This window comes from Motacilla alba, chromosome Z, assembly GCF_015832195.1.
Source record: "Motacilla alba alba isolate MOTALB_02 chromosome Z, Motacilla_alba_V1.0_pri, whole genome shotgun sequence".
NCBI lineage: Eukaryota > Metazoa > Chordata > Aves > Passeriformes > Motacillidae > Motacilla > Motacilla alba.
Window position 1 is genome coordinate 34844397 of NC_052046.1, and position 26801 is coordinate 34871197.

At 42.2% G+C, this 26801-nt stretch overlaps 1 long non-coding RNA gene across 1 annotated transcript in view; it reads left to right on the forward strand.

Moving 5' to 3' along the window:
- LOC119695881 overlaps positions 1–12009 on the forward strand; it is a 29219-nt gene extending 17210 nt beyond the window's left edge. The window contains exons 2-3 of the long non-coding RNA XR_005255430.1: positions 10160–10236; positions 11682–12009. This is a non-coding gene — a long non-coding RNA (uncharacterized LOC119695881). The remainder of the gene's footprint in view (positions 1–10159; positions 10237–11681) is intronic.
- Positions 12010–26801: the final 14792 nt, after the last annotated feature.

Below are 26801 nucleotides of genomic sequence, written 5' to 3' on the forward strand. Positions count from 1 at the left end.
GCAAGCAGTGGTAAAGGAGTTCAATAAAAAAACTGAGGCCACAATTGAAATGTAACATTTTTGTTCATAAATTAATCGCAAATGACAAAACTATGAATGCATTAGAGAGAAAAAAGAAATGGAGTAATAGATGGATGGAGGAAAGAGACTGTATTGTTAGGCTAAGCATCAAACATGGGTTTTTTTCCTATTCCTTTTAATTGTGCAAGCCAGTGTCAAAAACCTAAATAATTAAAACTGAGAAGAATTTCAGTAATAGAGTCCAGAACTGAATAAGTATAACTTGCATTGTGACTGTCCCAGGATTATTTAAAATAACTTGATGAACAGATATAAAGGAGCACCAGTGAAGAGCATGAATGTTAAATAGGTCTGTCTCCTGTGCTGGATGTGTGGGCAGTGGCAGTGCCAGACCACAACTTCCACCTCCACACCACTACTTGAGTCCTGCTAGAATTAACAATAATCACTGCTTTATCCCTTTCAAAGTATAGCCAGGACATATGTGAAATCACTTAGTTCCTAATGAGGGGTAGGTTAATGATTGGTCAATTTAAGCTCCAGTGGAGCACTTGCATTTCCTGTCACATGCTGTCACCAGTGGCTGGTGGCCTCAGCAGAAAGGCGACTCACTAAGCAGGGGAGCTTGTGGGCTCTGAGCACCTCTCCACCACTCCTGGTCAGCACAGAGCTAGAAGTAGCAGAGGTGCCCCTGCTGTGTTATTGTTCCTGTCTGCCCTTCCTATAACAGAGTAGGATCTTGCAGTCCCCTCCAGTGATCTGCTGGCATCACTTCTCCCAGCCACTTGTCACCTCTCCCCCAGTGCCTGGCTGGGCAGCCCACCTTGTCCCCATATGGAGGTGGCGGGGCAGCAGCAGCCAGTCCTGTGGGGCTGGCATCCAGAGAAACCCACTGGTGATGGGTGAGGAGACAAAGCTGTCTCTGTTCCCCCTCCCCGCTTCCCCCCCGGGAGCCTGCCATGATCTGTGCAGAGCTGTTGCTGATGGCTGGGTGCCAGAGAGTGACTGTGACGCTGGGGAGGGGACAGTGTGTCCAAGGACAGCATGGAGAGCTAGGCTTGCGGAGCTGGCTTTGAGGAGCATCTCTTCTCTCACTTAAGCTGATGGGGTCTAAAATCTCACTGCAGCAGGAACAAATGCAGAACCAGTCCTTTGTTCACAGCCACATTATCAAGAAAGTGTTCATCCAGAGGGACCTTGACAGGCTTGAGGAGCAGCCCCCTGTGTCAATACAGGCTGGGGGATGAAGGGATTGAGAGCAGAGAACGATTTGTGGGTACTGGTGATAGAAAGCTGAGCATGTCTCAGAAATGTGCACTGGCAACCCAAAAGGCCAGCCATATCCTGGGCTGCACCAAAAGCAATGTGAGCAGCAAGTTGAGGGAGTTAATTTTGCCCCTCTGCTCCTCTCTGGTGAGACCCTATCTGGAGTGCTGTGTCCAGTTCTGGGGTCCCCAGCATAGAAAAGATGTGGTCCTTCTGCAGTGAGTTCAGAGGAGGGACACAAAAATGATTTTGGGACTGGAACACCTCTCCTAACAGGAAAGGCTGGCAGAGTTGGGGTTTTTCTGTGTACAGAAGAGAAGGCTCTGGGGAGACTTTACAGCACTTTCCAGTACCTAAAGGAGGCCTTTTCTTATGAGAGCTGGAGAGGTGTGTTTTACAAGGGCATATAGTAATGGGACAAGGGGAGCTGGCTTTAAACCGAAAGAGGGTAGGTTTAGATTAGTTATTAGGAAGCAATTATTTACTCTGAGGGTGGTATGAGGAACAGGTTGCCCAGAGAAGCTGTGGATGCCCCATTCCTGGAAGTGTTCCAAACCAGGTGGGAGAGGGCTTGGATCAACCTGATCTAGTGGGAGGCATCCCTGACCTTGACAGGCGAGTTGCAACTAGATGATCTTTATGGTCCCTTCCTACCCAAACCATTCTGTTATTCAGGTTGAAGCTTATTTCTTCGTGCCATTCAATTAATGATTTTGAAGTGCATAGATGGACTTGTTTCTCCCACTTGTGCCTACATGGCAGCTTCCTTCTGCTGATGCATGTAGCACCCTGATGTGGACGCTACAGCCGGATCACACAAATCACCCCATCAGCTTGCATTGGATTTGTGTCTGGTCAAAGCTTGCTCTACCATGGTTGGCAGTGACTGTGCCTATCTCATGAGCAAACTGACAGGCTGGGAAAGTTTGGCCTGACACAGCCTGTGAAAAAGCCCAGCCAGCAGTGGACCTCTGCCTGAGCTGCTGATAATCCCTTTCCTTTAGCTCTCCTTAATCAATTTAAAGCATTAGAAACAAATTTATGAATTGCAAAATGGCAGTGTCTCATAAGATACTCAGTTACTATGCTGCAACAGCAAGGACAGGCTGTAATAGTTATTTCAGCAAGCAGTGGAAGCGTCAGTGACAGTGGTTTGGCCATTAAGAGCTCAGCTGAATTTCTGGTCAGTGCCGGACAGTGTGTTCTGTTCTGGGTAGTGGCTGATTGCTGTAGATGATTCCAGCTTTCCCAGATTGCATGTGGTTGTAGACCACATGATGTTACAATGCTTCTCACTACCTGTGATAGCAGAGGTGAAGTTCTGCATGGAAAAGCAGCAGTGACACAGCAAAGACACAGCTGGTGCTTGGTGGGGAAACTGAGTGCCTGGGGCTTGTGTGGGTGGGTGTCAGGAGCCTGAGATGCCCCTTGCACTGGGCAGGTAGTGCTGGCATGTGGATAGAGGGCAGCTAATGCTGCACTTGTTTACTGCATGCATGCTGCTATTTCCAACTCTGTGACTCTGTCTGTGTTCCTCAGGGAGATTAAGGCTGCCCTTATTTCTGCGAATCCTCAGCTGAGATCATCCACAGCTTTAGTATCGGTGCCTTAGTAGGGCCGAATCCCATCTTGCAAACAGCTTTATAATCAGTGCTGCTGTGATGGTGATGATCTATGGCAAGGGCACCTAAGGATATGCTGGGCACTAACACTGACAAAACCATGTTTCTTCCCCAACCCCTTTGCCGAGCAGAAGCATGCACTAGACAGTTGTTTCCTTTCCAGGCAGTCATCAGTGGGACCTCTGCCTATCCATCCCAAAGGAACAAATTACAGGAGGACTCACACAGGGATAATAGCTGTGCTCTCTGCTAACAGCCCTGGCTTGGTGGGCACTTCCACCCAAGGTTCCCTAGTGTGGTGGGATCGATCTCCCTTGCAAAAGGCTTGGTGGCCTCCTTGGTGGTGCTGTCACAGGGGTGACACATGACATGGAAGCAGATGGTGCTAATCCAGCTGGAAAGTCAAATATAGATATAAAAACTTCTATTTACTTTTGTAAGCAGAGAGGATGGCCTTCAGGAGGCTTCAGTAAATGGGGCTGCAATACCTGAGATCGTGTGTGAACAGCTGATCAGTGTGTGATGGCCGTCAGCCTATGGAACCACCTGGCTGTTGGTGCTTCTCGTGATGCTCAGAGCACAGCATCTGCCTGGGGTGCCAGAGGCCTCTCTGGCAGGCACATGTGGAAAGGGATGCTGTGGAAAGTTCTGCAGGTGTTCCTTGGTTAACACTCCTGTGGAGCAAAACAATAAAGGCAGCATGTGTCTCTGCTCTTTTCCACTAGCCTTTAGTAGGGCATTTTCCTTGTACTTCAAAACCATAAAATATGCAATACTCTGATAGTACTGTCCCATGTACTTCCAAATAAATGTGTATATAGAATATGAAATTGTTGAAGTCTATTTTTTTCTCATTACACTCTGCTTCTTTTTCCTCTTGTAGAAACCTTTCAAAACCTGTATTTAGGTCTGTCATTAGGTGTTGAGTATTCAAGGGTAAAAACAGATACTGTGTCAGCTTGACCAAGGATGATGACTCTCCTGCTGCTGAGTTGTGCATAATGGTGGAAGGATAGGCTGAAGCTGAATTAAAACACATCTGTGTTTTCTGGTTTTTCCTTAAGTGAGACTTTTTTTGTCTTCCTAGAACCAAAAATTTAAGACTTTAAATTTTGACTTGAAATGTCATTTTTGGCAAACAGTTTTAGTACTATGCTTTGGCAGACCTTTTTGCTCATTTGCAAAAGAGCAAAACTAGCATAATCTGGTGTGTTTGGAGATGTACCCTTGCTAACCCAGATTGCTTTTGACCTAGATGGCAAGCTCCTGCCTGCCTGTCTGGCTTGGTTTCTAACAAGTCAGCTCCCACAGTCTGGGCAGCTGCCGTAACCCCCTTTCTCCAGAAAGACATTAGGAACTTAGGTGAAATCTAGGTCAGCCAAATCAGAGGGGAGAAAATATCAGAACCTGTGTCTGAATAAAAATGTAGAAACACTGCATTTGAAAATGAAATTTCTCTGTTTAAGAAGTCTCTGTTGTGACAATTTTGTTAAAGCAGGACTGGCATTATTTCCTGAATTTTCAAGTTGTTCAAATTTCTTTATCTGTTTGTTGATAATTGGCCAAGCAGTTTGCCAAATGTTATGCCATCCAGGGCTGGTAAGTGTTGCTTGTGTCTATAAAACTTTATTTTCCCATTTCCAGTGGATCACGTTTTGAGATTTCAAGAAGAGAAGTTGTTTGTGCAGAGTCACAAAGGTACTTTCTTTGATTACTTCTGGGATTTTTTTAAAATTGTCCTACACAAACTACACAAAAATAATTTTCCGTAAGTGTTTTATTTATTTGCTCTAGTATAGAAAAGTAGCACCATCAGATCTTCACATAGGCCATGTTTGCTTTTTGCCCTGAGTGTTTTTCTGTAAATAATAAGGCTTCTCTTATAAAACCACAGGACAAGTCTGTCCATTAAGTATATTTCAGTGATGCTAAGACAGAAAACAATGAAGATTTCAATGGACTCACTGTCTCAGCGCCTTAACATAATTTAACCAACAGGATATGACAAGAAGATGCAGCTGACTTCTTTCAGTGTGTAACATCTTTAGGCCTGAAGCTGATTTGTGTAAACAGTTATTTATTCAACAATCTCTTATACGAGGAGACTTCCTGTGAATTGCGTAATTTGAGGCAGAAAAAACACACTGAGCAAAAATATCACTGGAAGAGCCTAGAGCATGAAAGGAAGACAATAGTTGCTTTTCTCGCCTCTGATCACCAGCAGCAATATGTGTTGAGAATATTCGTCACAGAAGTTTGGTCTCCCAAGGCTATGGCTGCAAATTCAGTTGCTTCCCCCCTGCTGCCTTCAGGCTTAGCACCTCCCCAACCACTAATTCAGCATGAGATGTACACAGAAACTGGACAGGTGATTGGAAAAGCAGCAGTGACAAGTGACAGGGATGGAGCTGTTAACTCTGCACATTCCTGAGCAGTGAAGGAAGAGCTTGAAAGCAAAGGAGGGAAGAAAAGGGTAAGAGGAAACAAGAAAGTATCAGAACAAGAAAACTGGCTGAGGAGTCAATAGCAAAGATTGACAATATTGGGAGTATGGCACTCCCATAAGGGCCAAAGTAGCTGGTTACAGGGAAATGAGGTGTGTTGTCTCTGTAATCTGGAGGAGACCTTTATTTTTCCTTTAAGTGCATGCATTCATTTGATCTCTGGGAATAAAGATGTTTCTTATTATGAGAACATCTTATTATAAGATGTTTCTTATTAGATGAGTCTTATTATGACCCAAATCCTGTAATTTTTGTAGAGGGAATAAGTCAGAATATATGTATTAATAATTGGTATTATCATCACTACATTTCCTGCAAACTGAGTTTTAGATTTTGCAGTACCATAATCATGTTCACAAAAATTATCTCTAATCTAGAGTAAAGCTACCAGAAGGAAAACAAAAAGCTCACAGATAAACCCACCAAATGAAAGGGTGCAGGAGGGGCTCTCCACCTCTCCACTGGAATGTCCTGTAAGAAGGGCTGGTACTGGGGTGTGTCTCCACACCTCCCAACCCACCACAGCATAATGAGCAGGTACATACCCAAGTGATACAGCAAGCCTTGTGTCTTGTAGAAAGATAGCATGATAACTTAAAAAATATGTTAGTGAGGATGGCTGCAGATTTAACATCGGTCTGTAATTTGAATTTGCCAGCTTGTTCAGGGGATGCTGCCTGTCTCCACTCTGACACCTTGCAGCACCAAGCGGCATGCTGCATTCTGGTGATGCTCAGCTCAGCTCAACTCAAGGCAGGCTCTGCTGCAGGCAGTGTAACAGCAGCTGAAGTGGTTTTACAGGTTCCTGACTCTGTCTCACACACAGCTGAGGCAATGATTTTTCTTCAAGGACTTGTGTGCTTGCTTCCAGTGACTCCTCTCTGCCTGCAGTCCTCTGTCCTACAAGTGTGTGCTCTGCAGAAGCCTGTGGTTTCAGCCCAGATACAACACCTTTGAGGAAGTGACCTGACCGATTCTGTTTTGGCTTATTTGTTTTTTTAGTTTTCTACTCCTACCCGTATCCTGTGTGCTTGCTCCCAGCTTGCTAAACCTTCATACTGGTTGCAAAGGACTTAATGTGCTGAGAGGATCCATTTCTTCTCACTCCTACACAGCTTTAAAGATGAACTTTTTATGGGACATTCCAAATAATAAGAAATCCCCACAATGACTGTATGTGCTGACTTCTATTTTAGAGTTGTGCTATCAAAATCATCCTAGCTACATGTCAGCACAAACAGAGTTGTGCATTTCTTGGGACTGGTAAGTGTAAGTTAGGCTGTGTTTAAGAGGAAGACATGTTGTGTGTATTGCCAGTAGCATGTTATGGGGGGGGGGGGGGGGGGTTTGCTGATAACATTTTCTGGTTTTCTCCAAAGAGCCTCTTTCAGTACACTGGCAACTGTTCTCTTGAATAAGACAAGCATTAAGACACAGAAACTTAAGTTTGTGTACATATCCCACTTTGGCTTCTCTTACATGCCCTATGGGAAATTCTTTTGGCATAAGTGGCTGGCACTGCAGCCCAGCTTATATCAACCTCTAAAATTATGATATTTAATTGAATAAAAGGTGAACTAGTATAGAAATGTGTGGGTAGACAGAAAGAGGTGCACCATACATGGATGTTCATGGAATGACATACTTACAGTCAGCGAATGTCTGTATGTGAACATCACAGTGACAAAATAAAAAAATGTTTTGTCATGCTAATGCTGTGGCAAGGTCAAATGTAGCTCAAACACATTAGGAAAGAATATTAAGAAGATATAAGTGCATTGATGAGTTTTGAGAGCAGCCTGCAGATTTTCTGTCAGTATTAGGTCGCTGGCCATTGTATTTATTTTATAGATTCTAGTTTTGAAATTATGATCTTCTGATGGCAGTGGTGGATAAGCAATTAGCACAAAGCAAGCTACTTGTTCTGCAGTAGTGCTCAGGGGCACAGAGTGTATCACCATTTTTTTCCAGAGAGTCTCTGTGTTTAATTGATATTTCCTAAAGGTGAGAGACTCTAGTGTTTGCCTTTTCCTTCTTGTTCACCCTTTTATTTAATTCTTTGATTTTTCCACTGGAATCCCCCAGAACTGCTAAATAGGAGGAAGTATTCTCTGCCCATATCTTGCCTGTTTCTGCCATAAGTCTCTTGGGTTTAATCAAATTAAATGTGATTGAGGTGTGAAACTGTGATACTCATAAATTGATATTGTATATGTCAGAAGTGTCCTAAGTGAAAAAAGAGGTTGGTTTTTATGGAGACTGTCATCACATTTTATGCCTCTTCAGGAAGAACAGTCTGAGTTCCACCTTTCAAACCCTCTTCATTCCATAAGAGATGCTTGTGCAGTTTGCCCTGATGGTGTGGCCCAGGTATGCAGCCAGGTGTGGGTGAGGGAGTGAAGGCAGATCAACTGCATTGCAGAAGGTCTGTTATAAGCAGCGTGTTTCCCTAATCAGATTCTGTTTTACCACAGTGTTGGAAACTGTTTTGTGCTGCTCAACATCTTTTTCACTCTGTCTCATAGATGCTGGGGAAGCAAGGACAGTTCTCATGTTTCATCAATGCACAAGCTCAGTTAGGCAACCTGCTTCTAGCTTCTGTCTCCAAACTCCTGCTTTAGGGCAGGTTATTTCTGTGCCTCAAAAGGGGCAGCTGAGTCATGTTGCCCTTGCTCTGCTTCTGATTGGAGGAGCTGGATTGCCAGCCACATGTGGAGACAACAGGACAGACAGAGCCCTGATTTGGGCCCAGAAGCCTCTTTTCTGCACCATGAGGAGTGCAGAGAGCTGCCAAGTTCCCTATGAGGGAAAAATCAATGGGGAGAGGTAAAATAATTTCAGGTCACTGTTCTGTCTCAGATATACCCCTCTTTTACAAAATCTTCTGCTTTGATTCACAATCCATGCTCTGTTTCTTTGTCTCTGAGTTAAAGATTCAGGCAAGACAGAATGATTACTTTGATTTTTGTGGAAGCTCTTGTCAGACACCACATGGCTGTGTCCTAGTTGCCCCAAATCATTCTAGTTTCTGGCTAGGTTGTGTGAGTTACCTTATGTGCTTTTCAGCAGCTCTGTACAGGGACCTGCATTTTGGCTGAATTGGCCTTGAAAAAAATCCTCACTCTTATAAATATTTTGACCTGCTGCTGGGCTATAGAAATCTATTCTTAGAGCAAATGATACTATGGCAACTGTCCCTGCAATATGACACAGTAGCAAGAATTCTGTCTTCTTTTAATCTGTAGCTCCCAAAATACCTTCTGCACATCCCAAGCCACCTGGCTTTCCCCACCCTCTTCAGATCCAGGAAAGCAGCTCCTTCCCAATTTATTTTTCTAGTTCAATCTGAGGCAAAACCATCTTAAGCCAATTTAAGTAGATCTGAAATAACATACTCAGTCCCAGCTGTCATAACCTATATTGCAGGATATTCCCCTTACTTTTCTATGACACTTTCCCAGTTGCTCTTATAATCTGGTTTCCCCTCAGGACCTCCTAAATGGGCTCTATCATACTCTATATCCCTCTTAGTATCTCCTACCAAAGGTGAGTTATCAACTTGAAAACATCTGTTTGCACTTTTTTTTTTTCAATCAATATAACATGTTATTTATTCATAGGCTAACATTTTTACATACAACCTTTTCTGACAAGACTTGCCTGTGTTTTATTTACTGATTTATGTCCATTAAAACAACTAGATTTTTTGGAGCCCATATATGTCAAGAGCTTGCTTTATTTGGAATGTACCTATGCCTATCCTAAGAGACAGGCTCTTCCTTAAAGAGCTGAAGACCTGGTGTTACAAACATGCTCTGAACTAACCATTACACATTCAGGACTGTTAGCAACAGACTTATAGAAAAATCTGAAATTCTTCACCTCTCCACGCTTATTACCTACTAATTTCCCAAGTACACAGTGGGCTTGTACATCCTGCTAGTAATTAGTAAACAGCGCTTGCAGCTCCTAATTACTAGCTGTTTGCTCAAGTACTGAGCCACCTACAAGCTTCACAGCATTTGGTGAATAACTGGAGGATTCGTGTGTTCATTACATCCCATATGCCATGACTGTCTTCAAGCAGCAATACAGTGATAGCAACAATGTGGCTATTGAGAAGTTCTGCAGATAACAGATAAATTCGCCCCTGGTGTAAGCCCACTGACAAATGACCCGCAGGAGGAAAAGTAGCACACATGGCTGTAGAATGTAAAGGGATTCTTCCTGCTATCCTGCTTGGGCTGTCTTTGTTCTGCTGCCCAGCCAGGATGCCACTCGTGCGTCTGTGTGCCTGTGTGTCTGTCTATGTGTCTGTGTGTGCATGGCACTGATGTGCTGAGGCGTGGCTGATAATATAATTTACAGCTCTTCAATGGGATCCCATGGGCATTAGAAAAGTAAATTGGCGTGCTTAAATGTGGGCATGAACAAAAATACTTGCCCTGATTTCTTTGCCATGCAATAATAATTTATAGCATAAATTATATTAACCCTCTTCCTCTCATAAGAAGTGTTTTAACCCTTTAGGGAGAAAGAACAGCGTAACAGACTAAGTATAATGTACTGTGTTTTAAATTTATCACTGTGCCTCAAATTCCTTCTTACATTATTTTACTGAAAGCCTTTTAAGGTCACTATCCTTTTACACAATGCAATGTACTAATACTTTTGTATCAAGTTTTCCTTACTGGAATGTAAATCCTCTAAAATACCTGCTGTTCACATTATGCCTGTTTCTTCCAGCTCTCCAGTTGTCTTCCTGCACCACAGGAGGATGAACCAGCAAACATTAGAATCTGACAGGGGAAAGGGAGGAAAGGGTGAGTAGCTGACAGTGCAGAGTCCTTCTCTGTCCCAGCTGCAGAATGAGGGATCTAGAGCAGAGCAGTTTCATTCTCTGTCGGCTCCTGTTAATTGGGGCACAGCTTTGAACTCAGTGCTCGTTCCTCAGGTGAACACCCAGAGCCATCTGTCTCCCCAGCTGCCATGCTGCCATCCAGCAGGTACTGAATCATCCAGGCAGTGGGGGAACGTCTCCAGGAGGAAAGGAAGCAATAGCCTAAAACATTCACTGCAAGAATTTGGACCTTCAGCCCCCAAGGCCAGCAGCCCGTCTGCTGGGGTCTGGGCAAACCTCCTTGCTCCAACAGCTTTGGAGCTTTGGAGTTAATCAAAATACACTTTTTTTTTTTTTTTCCCCACAGACAAAGCTACATCCCTGGCAACAAACACCCTATTGCTTAACCATGGCCTAAGCCCATATTTTACCAAAATCCCCATGGGCAGGCTGATGCTCTCCTGTGTGTGATGTGGCTGTGCCCTGGCAGCTCTGACCGCCGCCAGAGCTTGTATTGTTGCAAAAATTCTCTTCTGCTGTGCCTGCATAAATAATTCTTTGTTGTGCATGTGTGTTTATATTTATTTATGTGTCTTTATTAATATGCATGTGTTGTATTCAGAGTTTTCTGAAGTTTCTAGGGCTGCAGGAGGGGGAAGAAGCATAAGCCCCACTGGGATTAAACCCGTCTGGCTGTGCACAGCTCTGCCTTTGTGTGTTTTTCCAGCTCAGTCCTCCCCTCCCTCCTCTCACAGCCACTGGCAGAAATGAGCTGCTCCAGCCGTGACTAATTGTACCAGGTCAATGGCAGGGCAGCGGCTCCCGCCCCTCCCCTGCAGCCTCTTTCCCTTCCCTCTCCACCTGAGGTGCTTTCTGGAGGACACAGCCAAAGCTGCATGGCTTTGAGGTTTTTTTGGATGGGGTCCTCCTTGCCTACCAGAGATGCAAGGAACCAACTGCTTGGGCACTGGGCACTAGTGTCCTGCAAAATCTGAGCAACCTGCAGCACTTGGGTTTTGGTGAAGAAAGCGAATGCCATGGAGGCAGTCTACATCATTGGCTCCCCAGGACTTGGGTTTAATCAAACCTTGATGCTTTGCATCATGTCTTTTTGTTGCTACCATCTTTCATGCATTTAGCACGTGTTTTTTAACCATGTAATTATTTCATCCTTAGGTGAAGCATGTACTCCAGCACCTGTCATTAGCAGCACCATGTGTTCCTTTTATGTTGTGGATCCTCAAGTGCTATATTTGGATGTCTTTGTCATAAAATACCTCAGGTGCCCTTTGGAGGCCTCAGACAGCCCTTTGATGAACTCCAGACATCCTCCTCATTGGTCCATTATCTAGTTGTTTACCAGTTGCACTCTCAATCACCTATTATGTTAATTGCAACGTTCTGATAATTAGATTTCCTGTTTTTCAGGCCTATGTGCTATTATTTCAGCCTTCCACAACACACAGACCTGGAATGAGTGCTGCCAATTTGGATTCATACTAACCAAGTGCAAACAAAGCAAACTTCCTGAGAGCAGTGAAGGACGCTGATGTCTGCAAGGACACCAGGCACTGTGTGGCAGCTTCACCTTACCTGCACAGACTTCCCCACTGAAGCGAAAATTTTACCCCCTAGTTCCATTTCAACCTGCAAGAATTGAGATTTCCCAAGCCATTAGCCAATTGCATCATGGCTAGGAGCAGTGGTGGTTTAATCTATTATTTAACATCTATTTTCTAAATACAATGTTGCTCAGTCTTTCTCACACAAGATCTCTTGGAAACTTGGGGGTTTTTTTCCCCTTTAATAAATCTTTCCATTCAAAATCAGTTGCTCTGTATGTGATTTGCCATAGAAAATATTTGCAGTACCTTTTTATTTCTGTAGAAATGCATTTATTTCCTAGAGGGATGCAGTAAACAGATTTTATTCCACTGCATCTGTCACATGGAAAAGACTGTGTTTGTTTAGGCATTTTCCTGTCCTTCTATGAAAATGCATGAACTTATTCAGGTTATGAAAAAACTGAAGGATCTGCTTGACTATTTACTGCCAGACCACACCCCCATCCCAGCCTTTCACCCCGCCTTCCTCACCCTCTCCATTACAAGGCTTCCCACACCTTCAGTTTTTATGCCAATGAAGTCAGTGGAGGAATTCTTTCTGCCAAATGAAGTCTTACTCATTAAGCAGCAATTTGTTGTTATATTTATCACAGGTTTCCTCACTAGGCAGACTCTACAATGTGTCCCAGAAAATACCTTTGGTTTCTGTGGGAGCTTTGTGTGGGTTGCTTATGAAATTCTACCTGTTGTGCATATTCTCCACTGAGGACCCAGTTGGAGCAGAGACACTTCAGTGAAGCTTTTGACTCAGCTAGGACTGAAATTATTCCAGCTCTGGCAAATAAATAGCAGCATGATAAGCAATCTGGGAAATCCAACACAGCTGACACTAGAAAACGCCACAGAAACTGCAATGGGAGTGGGAGTTAGGGACCATGGGGCACTGACTGGGCATGCTGGAAGAGGTAGCATGCTATGGTCTGCACAGGACTGTAAGAGGCACTGATATGTCCAGGACCCCCCACACCTAGGCGGTTTAGCTGGGGCTAATCATGAGACTGTCCAGGAAAGTCCTTTTCCTATCCCAGTGGGGCTAGTGTCTCAAGGAGGTGCTGTGTTTTGGCTTAAGAAAGAATGTGTGAACAGCACATGGTGGGGGTCAGAGGGTCAGTGGCTAGGGTTAGAACAGACCATCAGTGTGTGAAGGAGAGATAGAAGAGGCTGTGCTTGTACACTGAAGTCATTCCTCATAGGAAATGACAGTTATATAGTTATTTCATGGTCTTTAGAAATGCATATTTACTCAGTAATAACAAGAGTTAAAAAAAAAAACCCTATTAATATAATAATACCTGCATTAGCCCTTCTTGTGGGAAAATGAAAGATTGGATTTTTTTTTTTTAGGCTGAATACATCATTCCCTGTTCTTATCAAATATGTTACATGTTTCCTACTCCTCATACCTTCTACAGTGTCTTTTAGTTCCTTTTAAAATACTCCTCTAGCTGAGAGCAAAGAGATACATCTGATAATTGTATCACAGTAACATTCCTCAATGGCTACACAAATAATTCCTTTTTCTTCTTCTCCTCCTCCCCTTCCTCCTCCTCCTTCTCCTCCTCCTCCTCCTACTTTCCCAGCTTAAGTGACATCTGCTTTAATGCATTGCTGGATTTGAGGCCCAAGTACTGCTGAGGGCTCAGCTGAGACCTAATGCCGCATTTGCCCTCTTCTGAGAAACTGGGAGTGAGAATTTCATGTTTCTCCTTTGTTACACAGTGGACAGCACTAAATGGAGGGGAGCTGCCAGCTGTAAACTACTCCTTGCCTGCAATATGAGTCATGTTTCTAAGCAGCTATTTTTTCCTGGTTAAAAATAATAAAGAAAGTCTTCAATATCAGCAGAAAATACTGTGCTTTTCCACTCTTCTTAACCAGAACAAGTTTTTATCTTTTTCCTGTGGTGCAGCAAATATACTCATACTACTGAGGGAAGATTGAGTTGGTGGATCAATAGAAAGATCGCAGCAGAAAACAGACAATTATCACAGCTTATTTGCAACCAGTTACTAAATCCTTTTCTAAAAAAAAAAAAAAATGGAACATATATGTACATCAGCACTGAACACAGAGCAATTCCTTTTTTCAGACTGGTATAGCTGTATAAAAGCCTAGAATAAACATTTTATTAATGCATTGCTTTTAATATAACAATTTTGCAGCCTAATTGCATTGCAGAAGCAATTATCTCTTGTAATATGTGCTCTGGATGTAATGGAGACAGAAAAAATGTTTCTGTAATTAATGACAACTTAAAATCTTCTGCATCAAAAGCCCTTTGCCTGCCAGACTTTTCACACACAGCTGTGTCTGTGAGGCTGTTTTGTGCATGGCTGCTGGCTTCCAGGGCTGAACTCCAGGACTGTAGTGGCAGTCGCTTGCTGCAGATCAGGTGCTTTGCAAATCTGAGCAATGCTGCCTGGTTTTCCACCAGAATCTGAATGCTGGCACAAAGCCTTTGTCCCCAGAAATGCTCTTGACCAGGAAAGCTTTGACTTCAAGCCCCACTTCCACGCTTCCAGGAGCCATCAAAATTAGAAAAACAAAACCGTTAACATGATCTTGTTATCAAATCTTTGTCCAGTTGAGTTCTAAACCTGCCATATAATTGCATTTTTTATTTTAATCACCGTGTAACCACACTCTTTAAGTACTTTCTTTCCCCAGGCAGAGGCGCTGGCTATGCTGTGGTAGAAAGCTGATGGGTATAAGTTTCAATTCTTTTCTAGACACTCCAATCTGTGTGTGGAGCCTGCTTTGCCATATATTTACCTGGCCAAGGTAAAGGTAAAGGATATGGGTAAATCTAGGTCCTTTATAGCCAGCTTAACCTAGTGTCAAGCATCCCAGCTTCCCTACAAGTGTTAAGGAAGTGTTAGAACTACCTCTGCTGTTATTCACAGAGCCAGCCTAGCATGGCTGAAAAACACAAAGCCCTTTTTGGCTATCTTGGGAATACATCTAGTGAATCACTGAATACTAGAATCGTAGTTTGGGTTGGAAGTGATATTAAAAGCCATCTAGTTCCAAACCCCAATAGACCAAGTTGCTCCAAGCCCCGTCCAACCTGGCCTTGAACACTTTCAGGGATGGAGCAATGACAGCATCTCTGGGCAGCTTGTGCCAGTGTCTCACCACTCCCTCAGTAAAGAATTTGTTCTTAGCACTCTCTCTAAATCTCTTTTTTAGTTTAAAAATGTCCTGCACTTGTCCTTGCAAAAAGTCTGTCTCTCTCTTTTTTTTCTTAAGCCCCTTTTAGGTATTGAATGGCTGCAAGGAAAACTTAGAGTCAACTAAAAATATATATTGTTTTGAAGACAGTGTTTCCATATGTACTAAGAGTGCTCTCTATCCCTACACCAGCTAAGAAATAGTGATTTTTATTTTTTTTTCTCTGTGGACCACCAAAAAGCATGACTTTTTCCTAGGTGACATAGACAGGGTTCCTAATCTGCTGATCACCACTAACAGCTTGCTGTCTAACAGATTTAAACATCCTACTTTGAAAACACCATCCATGTCTACTGCCCAGCACACATGTCCCCCAGAGTTCAAAGCCAAATACCTGCTTGAACATCCTTCAGAACCTCTGGGTAATTCAGGTCGAGGAATTACACCCAGCCAACTTTGCACCTATTTCACAATTTCTTGCCTGTGTAGAATATATCTAGTGTAGAATGTATCTAGAGAATATCTAAATAGGTGTGCTAAATTTGGGGGCTGCACAGAGACTGTCTCCCACACACTTTGCAGTTGGACAGCCACATGTATCTGCCACACAAGGTGAGCAAAGAGTCCTCAGCTAATTTCAGCAATTGTTACATAGGCCTATAGAAACTTTCTTTTCAGAAGGGATTAAGAAGAACTGGTATTTTTTGTTGTGGTCTACTAAAGCTGTTAATTGGGAAGTTATTCTACACAAAACCAAGCATCAAGCCCCCTGCCTTTGCAAAAGCACATTGTTACTCTTCAGGCTATTTTATGTCAGAGCATATCTTGTCAACCAAAGTAGTGGCTGCAAGCACAAGAGAGGAATGCAATGGGCTCTGATGTAGCAAAAGTCCACTAGAGGTGGAACAACCTGCTTTGGTATATAACACTCCTGCAGGACAGCTGTAAAAGTTGCAAAGCTCTCAGAGCTACTTACTGAGGTAAATATTGGGTCACCATATATTTGGCAATGATAACATAAAACCTCAGAAAACCACAGCGTATAAAAGAAAGTCCCTACAAGTAACTATAGAGGGGGAAAATGGAAAGGGTTTGCCTGAATCTATTCTCAGTTGCTTCTCTTCGTACAGATAAATAACTGAAAGTTCTGTTGTATTTTCTTCATTCTAGGAGGCAAAAATGCTCAGAGAAGGTGTGTAATTATTTTATTCAGTCTTCCCCCTATGGAGGGAGCTGAGACTCAATCACAGCATTCACATCTGAAAGCTGGACTTGGAGATCAGGCAAAAAATTCTGTCTTCTTCTGTCTCACTCTCTTTCTATGTTCTGCTTCATTGGTGCAATAGTATTGTGTTTCTTACAGGCATCTGCAAAATAATAAGGTGGTACCCTAAAACTAGATCAGTTGAGTATTTATGTGGTAGTTGTGGATCATACTGTAATGATGAGGTTATATCAGAACAGATGCCTTTTGGAAGTTTCCTGAGGGCTTATTTGATGATGGAACAGTCTCACTTCACAGGGAAGAAAGGTCCAAGCCAGGCACTTCCTAAAGGCAAACAAATGGTTCTGTTATTTTGCCTGCTCTGTACCATGTGCTTGTGAACCCTAGTTACATGCACTGATCAGTTCATGGCTGATGTCTCTGTAGATATTTTCTCATGGTAAACAGGGCTCCAAGACCTTGGGTAGCCCAGGAGTAAAAAGCCTCAGGCACTTCAATTACATGCTCACATAGCTGGGGGTGATTTCTAGTTTCTTGACAGCTTGCCTTCTGAGTGCTTTACAAAGGTGTGGTGGTCTTTTCCTTATTTTTTTCCCCCCAAGAATTTGCCTGTGCCACACTGTGAAATTTTCCAATGTGTTTGCCATACTGCAGCAGAGCTCATATGGTGGGTGGGTTTTTTCATCAGTGAAGCCTTTTCCTGATGACATGCAACACTTCATGAAACTCATCTGGTAGTAGTACTACAGCCAGTAATGAAAAGACCATCACAGGTAAATAATAAATGAGCAAAAATCTCAGGTTTTACTGACCATCATGGTTTAATCAGTACACCAATCAGAGCTTGCCTAAAATCTTCATTCAGGAGGCAGTTTGCCAAAAAGAATGGACAGCCATTGAGTTGACATGAAATACACAGATCTGGTACACCATGATGTACCTGTTGCCACACAAACCACTGGAATATCCGTGTCCTGAATGGGTCCCTGCTGAATGGAGAGGAGGATCTCTAAACAGAGACAGGTATTTCCATACTGTGCTGGTTTTGCATGGGATGAGGGTAAATTTCTTCCCAGTAGGGCTGTATTTTGGATTTGTTCTGAACAGTGTTGATAACACAGAGATGCTTTTCTTATTGCCAAGCAGGTCTCACACAGAGTCAGGACTTTTTCTGCTTCTCAACCAACCACATCAGCAGCCAGGCTGGGGGTGCACAAGGAGTTGGGAAAGCACACAGCTGGGACAGATGACCCCAACTGACCCAAGGAACATTCCAGACTGCCATGCTCAGTAGAGAAAGTGGAGTGGAAGCAGGAGGAAGGGGGAGATGTTTGAAGAAATTGTGTTTGTCTTCCCAAGTCGCCATTACACTAGATGTGGCCTTGCTCTCCTGGAGATGGCTGAACACCTGCTGCCATAGGAAGCAGGGAATTAATTCCTTGTTTTGCTTTGCTTTCATGAACAGCTTTTGCTTTTTGTATTAACCTGCCTTTATCTCAATCCATAGGGTTTCTAGCTTTTTTAACCTTCCAGTTCTCTCCCCAGTCCCACTCACTGGTGGGGAGTGAGCAAGCAGCTGTGTGGGGTTTACCTGTTGACTGGAGTCAAACCATAACACAAACTTCTGGATAGTGTATTTCCACTTCTCTTTGAAATGGTTGGCCTTTCTTAACTGCATCACATGGTTAGAAGTGCAGTGCTCAATCTTTTCTTTTTTTCTCTTGGCTATTACCAGCTTCTGTGACCTGTACATTGTGTAGATTTATCTTTCTCTGGATCTGTTAATTCCACCTATTTATTGGGGGTTTGGGTTTGTTTTGTTTGGGGTTTTTGTGTGTTGCAGGAGGAGAGTTTGCTTGTTTTTCTGTTGTGATGTGTCACTCCTCTCTGCCAAAGCCCTCTGCACAGTATTCCTACTGGGATTCTTCCCTCAGAAGCTCTAACACCTTTCACTGTTTTGGCACTTCAGCTCTATTCTTTTTCAATCTGTTTGTTTGTTTGATTGTTAATATAGCCAAGCATGACATTGCAGCAATGAAAGCTCTTAAGCTCTTCCATCTCTCACATTCTACTCAGTTGGGACATTAGCTGTTTGAGTTCTAGAGAGCAGTTGTTTTCTTTGTCCACTGCACTGTGCTTAATAAATTGATCTTCTATCACTGGTGTATCAGAACATGTCCTAAAGCTCATACAATGGAAATCTTTCCATTTTATTATTTTGAAACAGTTCTTTCAATTTTTAAAGAAGTGAATCATTAGAATAGTAGTTCTGCTTCCTGTATCTATCATAACTTCAGCATTCTTCCCCCTTTTTCTTATCAGTGATTTCAGTACTTTCTGCATCATTAAAGGCACACTCTCATTTGATTTGTAGTGAGATTTGAAGAATTACTTTTGGTAAAAACAGAAAACATTTCCTTAAGTCAGTAATGTAGCAATCAGCCTGATTTGATCAGTTTAGCTTGATTTGTTTTAATAGGAATAAACCTCACTGCAGCGAGTTTGGGTGAAATTTGTCAGCTACTCTTTTTTTAAAATGTAGAAATTTCTCCCCAAGAGGCTTGATGAGTTTGAGTTACTAGATGTATTTGTTGAAATTCACATTATTTCTTCTCATGTTATGGAAAATATAAATGACAAGAATGTTACAACCAAATGTCTTGATCTAACTTTCTGTGGTTCACAAGAAAAGATATATTTAGCCTGTACCTAAACTTAATCTATTTTATGTGGTGTAGAGGAAAGAGGGTAAATTGCAGGTGAGGTAAACATTTGAAAAATTAAAGTAAAGCTCTAGAGATTGTGTGGTACTTTAGTGCTGTGATGTTTCTACTCTGAGAATATGGGTATGAATGATAACTACAGTTTCAGCTCTGACTCCAAAAATCCTTATTAGAAGTGCAAGTGTCTGCAAAAATTTCTAGCATGTAACAGCACAGTAACTTACTAATGCTTTGTGAATAAGTGTGATCAGTTTATCAGCTTTATTAAATTGAACTAGTCTTATCTGCTTTTTGACCATCCTTTCTTCCAAATGCCAATATTTGTGCATCAGAGGAAGTATGAAAACTGTGTCGTTGTTCATTTGCCACAGGATGATCAACCAGTGCTGTTGGCCTGCTGCCTACTGTGTGGGTAGGAAAGGAATGGAGCTGGCAATCCCTGAGCACAAGTCATAGCGGGCCTTGGGAAGCAAAGCCATGGGAAAAGGGATAGCCAAAGGGATAGCCAAAGACATTGCTCAAGAGCAACACACAGGATAAATCAGCTTTAGTGAATGCACTGAGAGAAGAGTAGAACTAATTCCTACATCTTGAATCTGAGTAACATGTCAATTCATTCCACAGGATATGAACAAGTAAGTAATTCAAATAGGAGCTGTCTATTAGTGGGGAAAAAAATCCAGTATTATTTCTGTGGCTGAGTAGTGCAGACAGGATTGCGTAAATCCATTGTGCAGATCTTCTGAACTGCACTGATACTTGTAATTTTTATATTTGTTAATATTTTGGCAACTTCCTCCACACATGGTTAACCCTAACATTATTTGTCATCTGAAGTCTTTATAGTATTGTACCATTGTTTCATCAACTGTCTAAAATAAGGAGTTTATCAGCTAAAATAATGAGCTATTATTTTAAGTAAATGTCTTAGAACTTGTCACTGCTTTGCAATGTTTTTAATCTTGTAGATCAAAGACTTATGGCTGGATCTGACTTTTATTGTGTCTTTCTTATGGCAAATCTTATACTGACATCACACATTGTCCCTCTCAAATCCTTATATACACAGTGAACACATAAATCTCAAAGTTGTGGAAGCAACTGCTTTTCATGTTACAGCAAACTAAAAGTTGTCTCCCTTTCCTCTAGATGCACAGCTATGCCACAGAGGTCTACACTTAGCATCCCACAGGCTGGCAATGCCTTGCTTCTGGAAATGAGCCTGTTGGATGGTGTGCTGGGCAGCACACTTTGAATTCAGCCACTGGGAGCAACATGGGAATGTCAGCCAGGTGCTCAGATTTCTCAGGCTGTTTAAAACTGAAGCCCAAATGTAGACTCCCAAGGCCCATGAGGTTTGTCTTGAGATGTTGAGGGGGCTGATACTGACAATGGCAATACCTAGTCTCCTGGGTTTTGATAACAATTTTCTTATAACTCTTGGCCAGCAGGCACACCATTCTTTTATGAAAGAATATCCCCATAAAACAGTTTCTGATTCCTTCTTGCTTAGGAGAGCCAAACTAACTGAGCAATCTGATGACTGGTTGTGAGACAGCATTGGCATCTTGATATTTGCCCTGTGATACAACCTGGCTGTGGCTGCAGGTTCCCTCATGCTGGGACAGACTGAAAAGCAAGAGGATCCAAATCTCCCAAATGCACAGATTTCCTCACAGATTCTGTAAAACACAGCCCTCCTGCTAGACCTCTCTGCTGTATGTTTAGCAGAGGGAGACATTTTTTTGTCTAACTATGCAATGAATTTCAGAAAAAAAATGGCAGCCTAGAAGCACAGTATATCAATCAATCAATCAATCAATCAATCAATCACAATGAAATTAATAAATAAATATGCACACATGTCATTGTTACTGCTTTAGAAGAGCTCTGGGACCACATTAGCTTGGGTGAAATAGGAAAGAATTAACAATAAAGGTGAAAAGTAAGGTAATGCATGTAGGTGGCTAAATGGAATTAAATGTGTAATTATGTGATGGGGGTATGGTTATAAATCACAAATGGTGCCACCATTTTTCAAATGAGTGCTGTGGTGAAACACTATTTCAAATTATGTAAGTGGAACTGAACCTTATTTGTTTCTATCAGTCTTGATTGACTCTAACTTTTTTTTTTTAAAGAAGTATGTAACTGTTAGGAATGCATTATGCTCTGTTTTTCAGAGGACTATGCTGATGAAGTATATGATGAGTCACCTAATTGAACTGAGATTTGTGTCATTACATAAGGAGAAAAATAGATTAAAAGTACCACCCAAATGCCAATGTGTACTCTGATTTTGTTTAGAGTAAATAGAATTGGAAATAGTTTATTTATTTATTTTTGAAAATTAAATATTTTGAAAATTGGTTAGGGGTGGAAGTTTAGGGGACATTAGTTTAAAAAAAAAAAAAAATCCAAGAAACAATATTCTTTCATCTACTGATCAACTGAAAATTTCAACGTCTTCTGGCATTTAACGCAAAGAAGAAAATTCTCGTCTTACTCAGCCACAAAAGAATCTGGTATTTTCAGAACACCCATTAGGAAGGTGCCTAGAGAGCAGGTGATGTTTCCAGTACAAGTTAGAGACACAAGAGCCGAGGATGATATAAAAAATGCGGACTGTAGCCCTAAGGTAAAGATGGAGGCTGTGTAATTGCTTACATTTTATGACTGGGTGTGCCCATTAACACCATGAGGTTAATGCTAGAGGCAGTGACAAACAACAGCCCATTATCCTTTTGGTAAATCCATGATTGATAATGATGTCAGAGCTATTAAAAATAATGAGCTGCTCATATCTCACAAGGAACTTTGGGTAGATGTAAATCCCTTATGCAACATTACCTGGAGGGATGGGAGGGACAAGAAAACCTTTCTCCATGAGGGAATGGTGACCACGCTGGCACAGAGACTCACCCCTGCCTGCCCCCACTTCTCCAAGCATGGCCTTACAGCTTCACCACTGGCTGTTAGGAAGGCCACCACCACCACCTAGGTTAACAATTTCCTTCAATGACGCTGTCCCAGTGGAAAGCTCAGCCCGACATTACTTAAAGCCTGAATTTTCCATGCTGGACCACAGTGCTATGGCATCACCCAGATGCTCCATGCATGATGCAGATGGAAAGCATCCAGAGATTTAGGACGGATAGTCTATCTTTAGCTCAGCTGGGAGCTAGGCCTGCATATGGTGGGCTCAAACCAGTGTTCATAGTTGCCATTCCTTGTTTGGGATGGGTTTCAGGATAAAAAACTTTGTAAACCCCACAGTTTTTAACGTACAATTGATTTTCACTGCTTCCCACTCTTCAAACCAGTATTAGTGGCTTTTGTAGGCTTGTAAGGATGCTTTACACTCTGGTGGTACTGTAAACCCCAAAGCCATTTCAGGACCCTGCTGGAACACAGCTGAGTAAGCAGTGGCACATCTCCCTGACAGCCGACTGGAGTCTGCATGTCACATGGGGTGAGCAGGCAGGGCACACATGAGGGTAGGCAGGCAAGAAGAGGTTATTGAGAAAGGAGATTACTCTATTTTTCAGTTGCCATTCCTCTCCTTTGGCTGATCTTTGGGCTCTGGAGGACAGCCTGCCCCAGCCTCCCAGCACTACTGCAGGTGACAGGTATCTCCCTCCCATGGTGATATGGATCCATTTCCCTCAGCCTCAGGAGACATCTGCACTGCAAAAGGCTGGAGAAAGTAAAAGCAAATGGTAGAGAAGGCTGGTGTGTGACTCTGTTCTTTTCTTCTGCTTCTATAGAATTCATTTTCCTTCCTCTGAAGGAACCAATGCTACTTCTCTAACTGCTCTTTCCTGCACAGGAATAAATCCCCGAGAACATTTTCACTTGCTGGGTTTCAGGTGGACTTGATCTTGTCTAATACAGCTTGGCTGCTGTAGACCACTCCACTATTTATAAGTCTTCACTTGCTTGAGGACATAAGGTGTCTCATACTTCTCAGTAAGTTATATTTATATGGTACTTATATGATGCAGCAAGTTTGTAAAATGCCACAGCTGCAAAAACAGAGTGTGTTGGGATCAACAGATTGAATTCAATCAAGGTCCTCACTCAGCTTTCAAATCAGACTGCACCTGTTGACACAGATAACCGCTCATGGGCCATAAAGCAAACTTTACCTTAGAGAGTTTCACATTTAATAAACATGAAGGAGAACATATGGACATTCCTGGGCATAACTATAGACATTAGGTTGATTTATAGGTACTGAACCACATGAAGGAAACATTCAGAAAATACATGAGCTGAAAACCATACTGAAAAATGCACGTATGAACCTCTGTGTGTGTGTGTTGTGTGCAGATCAGCATGTGTCAGTATGAGGGCATTTGCACACAAACACTTGCATGCAAACACAGATGGGTGTCTGTGGTGCACAGGCTTTGTACAGCTCTGGAGTGCTTGCCTTTTATTTTAGCTGGGATAACATATAAATGTCAGGATCTAACTTTTGTATTAATGACAAAGAGTTGCTTGTTTCAGAATAAGCCTTGGTGGATGATTTAATTAAAAATAATAGTAGTTTGCCAGCTGCAAATGAGGAAATTAATTAGTTATATAGTAGAATGTTACTTCTGCATGTGAACAAGCTGACTTCAAGTTGTCTCAGAGGATACTGGCATTTAACCAGCATCATTAAGTATATTCACAGAAAAAAAATAAAAGCTGATTATTGATGAGTATTTTCCTTTGAATAAGAGGAGATCCATTCCCTCAACAAAATAAAATCCTCTTCACAGAAAAGATGTATGTTATCTCTTTTGGCAGAAAAGAGCTTCTGCAAGCTTCTAATGATGAAAATGGGAAAGGAAACACATTTATGTAAGGTTAGTTTAATCTGCTGTGTCCTATGGTGTAAAAAGCAGTTTCATGAAACCACTGTTCTTTGAATGGTAAATTAAATATTAAAATTGGAGATTCTATCAGTAACTTCTCACCTTTAGCAGCACAACAGCAAGCTGCATTTAATGTCAACATACTTAGAGCCTCCTCCTTTAAGTCTCTGCTTTTCTCTAAGTCCACCATGGTGCTCATAGCATAAGAAGGAAAGCGAACACTGTGCTTGTGGGTTGCAAATTCTATCTGGAGATGTAATATTTGGGAAGAGACTACCTCAATAACAGTATCATTCCAGGCAGTCCCAATTTAATTTCCTACCTAAGAGCCAATACAATCTCATAAAATGCCATGCTACCATGAAAATAACAATTGACAGCTGTGAGGTGCAAGATAAAAAGTACAGCCTGTGTGTGAGGATAGGTGTGTTAATTATAATACCAAGAACAAAAATAAAAAGACCAGCATGTTGAAGGCCCAGGAAAACAAGTGTCCCATGTGGGCAGAGCTGAAATTAGTTTATATATTTATGAGATCTGATGCCAGTGCACCTGGATGGGCAGCAAGCATACCTGTGTTGTGCAGAGGAATACCTCAGAGGAGCTGCTGCTGTGCCTGACACACTGCCTGTGGCTTCCTCTGATTTCCGTGGGGAAATGGTGCAACTCTGTCACTGTGGACAGTGGACCCAGCTTAACTAGTGGGACAGGAGAAGGAATATGGTATCTAACTAGAACTGTGGAGACCAGGATTTAGGCAGAATGTAGTCCTTGAGTCCAGGATTAGGGATAACAATGATAGCTCATTCTCTGTCTTCACGGAGAGTCCCGAGGGACAGTGTTGTGGCCAGCATCTCCATACCAGCTCTGAGAGGACACTCGTGCTACAGGGTGATGTGGTGGGTGCAGGGTCAGGACTGTCTGGAAGGGGAAGTACACAGTTTGCCTCAGCTCCAGACTGTTCTTGGAGCACATGTGCTTAAAGCAAGCAGTCCTTGCTTTAGATGGCATATGCTGAGTGAGACTATCAATCCATGCAGGCATCAAAACAGGTCCCTCCTTGACAACAAATGTGTTTAAAAGTCATGCTTAACAAATATGAAGAGCCTACACTTACCACAGTGATGATTGTTATTATTAGAATAATGTTGCTTTTAAAACCAAATTTAAAAACATAAACTTTGACCAAGTTTCAAATAAGCATCCTACTGGCTATTTCAAATAAAAATCCTACTAATGGTGCAGGGACTCCAAGTCTTTGGCCATCAGGGAACAAAATGTTTATCTTATCAGCATTTTGATACGTGGCATTCCTGTCTTCTGAAGACACAAGTGTGTACTGAGAAAGCACTAACCAATTCCATTTGCCTTTCTCCTCTACTCCTGGCATACACACTTGAGCAGTGGGGGGGGATTTTCCAAGTATCTTACTCACTAGGATGATAACAGAACATGTTATATAATGACATTTCAGTTGGAGGAGGTAAAGAGGATGTATCCTCTAATTTTAAGGTAAGAAGAGAGATACTGTCAAACAGAATAAATGAAAAACTCAAGAAATTGTGTTTCATGTAATATCTTCTGTAAGGTAATCTTTGCAGACAAAAACATATCCACATGTGTTACTGGAGCTGAAAGGAAATATTTAATATCCAAGGTCTTACCCAATGCTGGCACCAGGGTTTTAGGAGATAGGGTGATTTATTGCCCTTAATGTTTGAATTGTCTTACCTTTTATGATTTTATGATGTAATAAAAGAGGAAGATAACCTGTATTAAAAATAAAAGGAGATCAGATTTCCAGCTGTCACAAGCCAGTAACAACAGTAGTGGATTGGTAAAGAGTCACAGAGACTTTGCCATGACAGGTGTGGATTGGCACTAGCCTGGCACATTGCTGCTATACGAGGCTCACCCCTACTCACAGTGGCAGGCAGAGAGCAGCTTCTGGTTATTTAATAAGTGGTAATTTTAGGATGAGCAGTTTTCTGTCCTTGGACTGATAAACATTCAGATCATCATGCTTATCACTGGGATGACAGCAGTTTCTTGTTTGCACCCATCAAGAAAAATGGCAAAATTGTGTGTTAGAGTCCCTGGGTAGAAACTGAACCTTTTGCGATGGCTTTGCCAAGACACAGCATGAACTGCTCTAGTAACATGATAACAAGAGAAAGCATGTCTGAAAGTTGGCGATGGAAGATGGAAATGAGAAAACATGAGGTAATAGCAGTCTCAAAGGTGAGAGGGTTATGAGATTATGTTTTGTAATTTGTAATTTTTTCATTCTTTGTTGTGACTGAGTCCTTGGAGGCTGTAGAACAGAGCTTAGAGAGGTTTCTTCCATGAATAGGCCTCATCTGCCTTATGGACACCGTGGTGTCTTCATGAGTATATCTGCTTTGGAGGGTATACTAATTTTGGATGGACAAAATTGGTGCTGAAGATCTAAAATCCTTGCCAAAGCAGGGAGAGAAGTTGTTTGCCTCATTAATACTGTCAGGCTTACTTGGCAGCTTATGTGGGTAAAGTCTTGAAATATTTCTTTTCTAGTCCATCCTCATGGGTAAAGCTTCACCTGACCAATCTCGACTCTGCAGCATTTTACACCCCTGTGAGCTCTCTGCCCAGACCCAAGAGGAAAAGGAAGGGCCTGTGTACTCCGCAGTGGAGCCTTGGGAGTGGGCTATGGAGAACACAGTGTCTTTCTGTTGATAGATTTTGTGATCCCTTTGGGCTTACAGTATCTTAGCAAATATTTCTTTAACCATGTAGTTCTCCACTTCTATCCCCAAAACAAGGGAGCCCCAACTAAACCTGCTGTCCAAAACCAGGTGTAGAACAAGAAAGACATCCCAAGGCAGAGTGGAGTGTCAGTACTGAGACTCCAGGGAAATTAGCAGTGCTGTTTTCAGCTGAAATATGGTTTCAACCAGCTT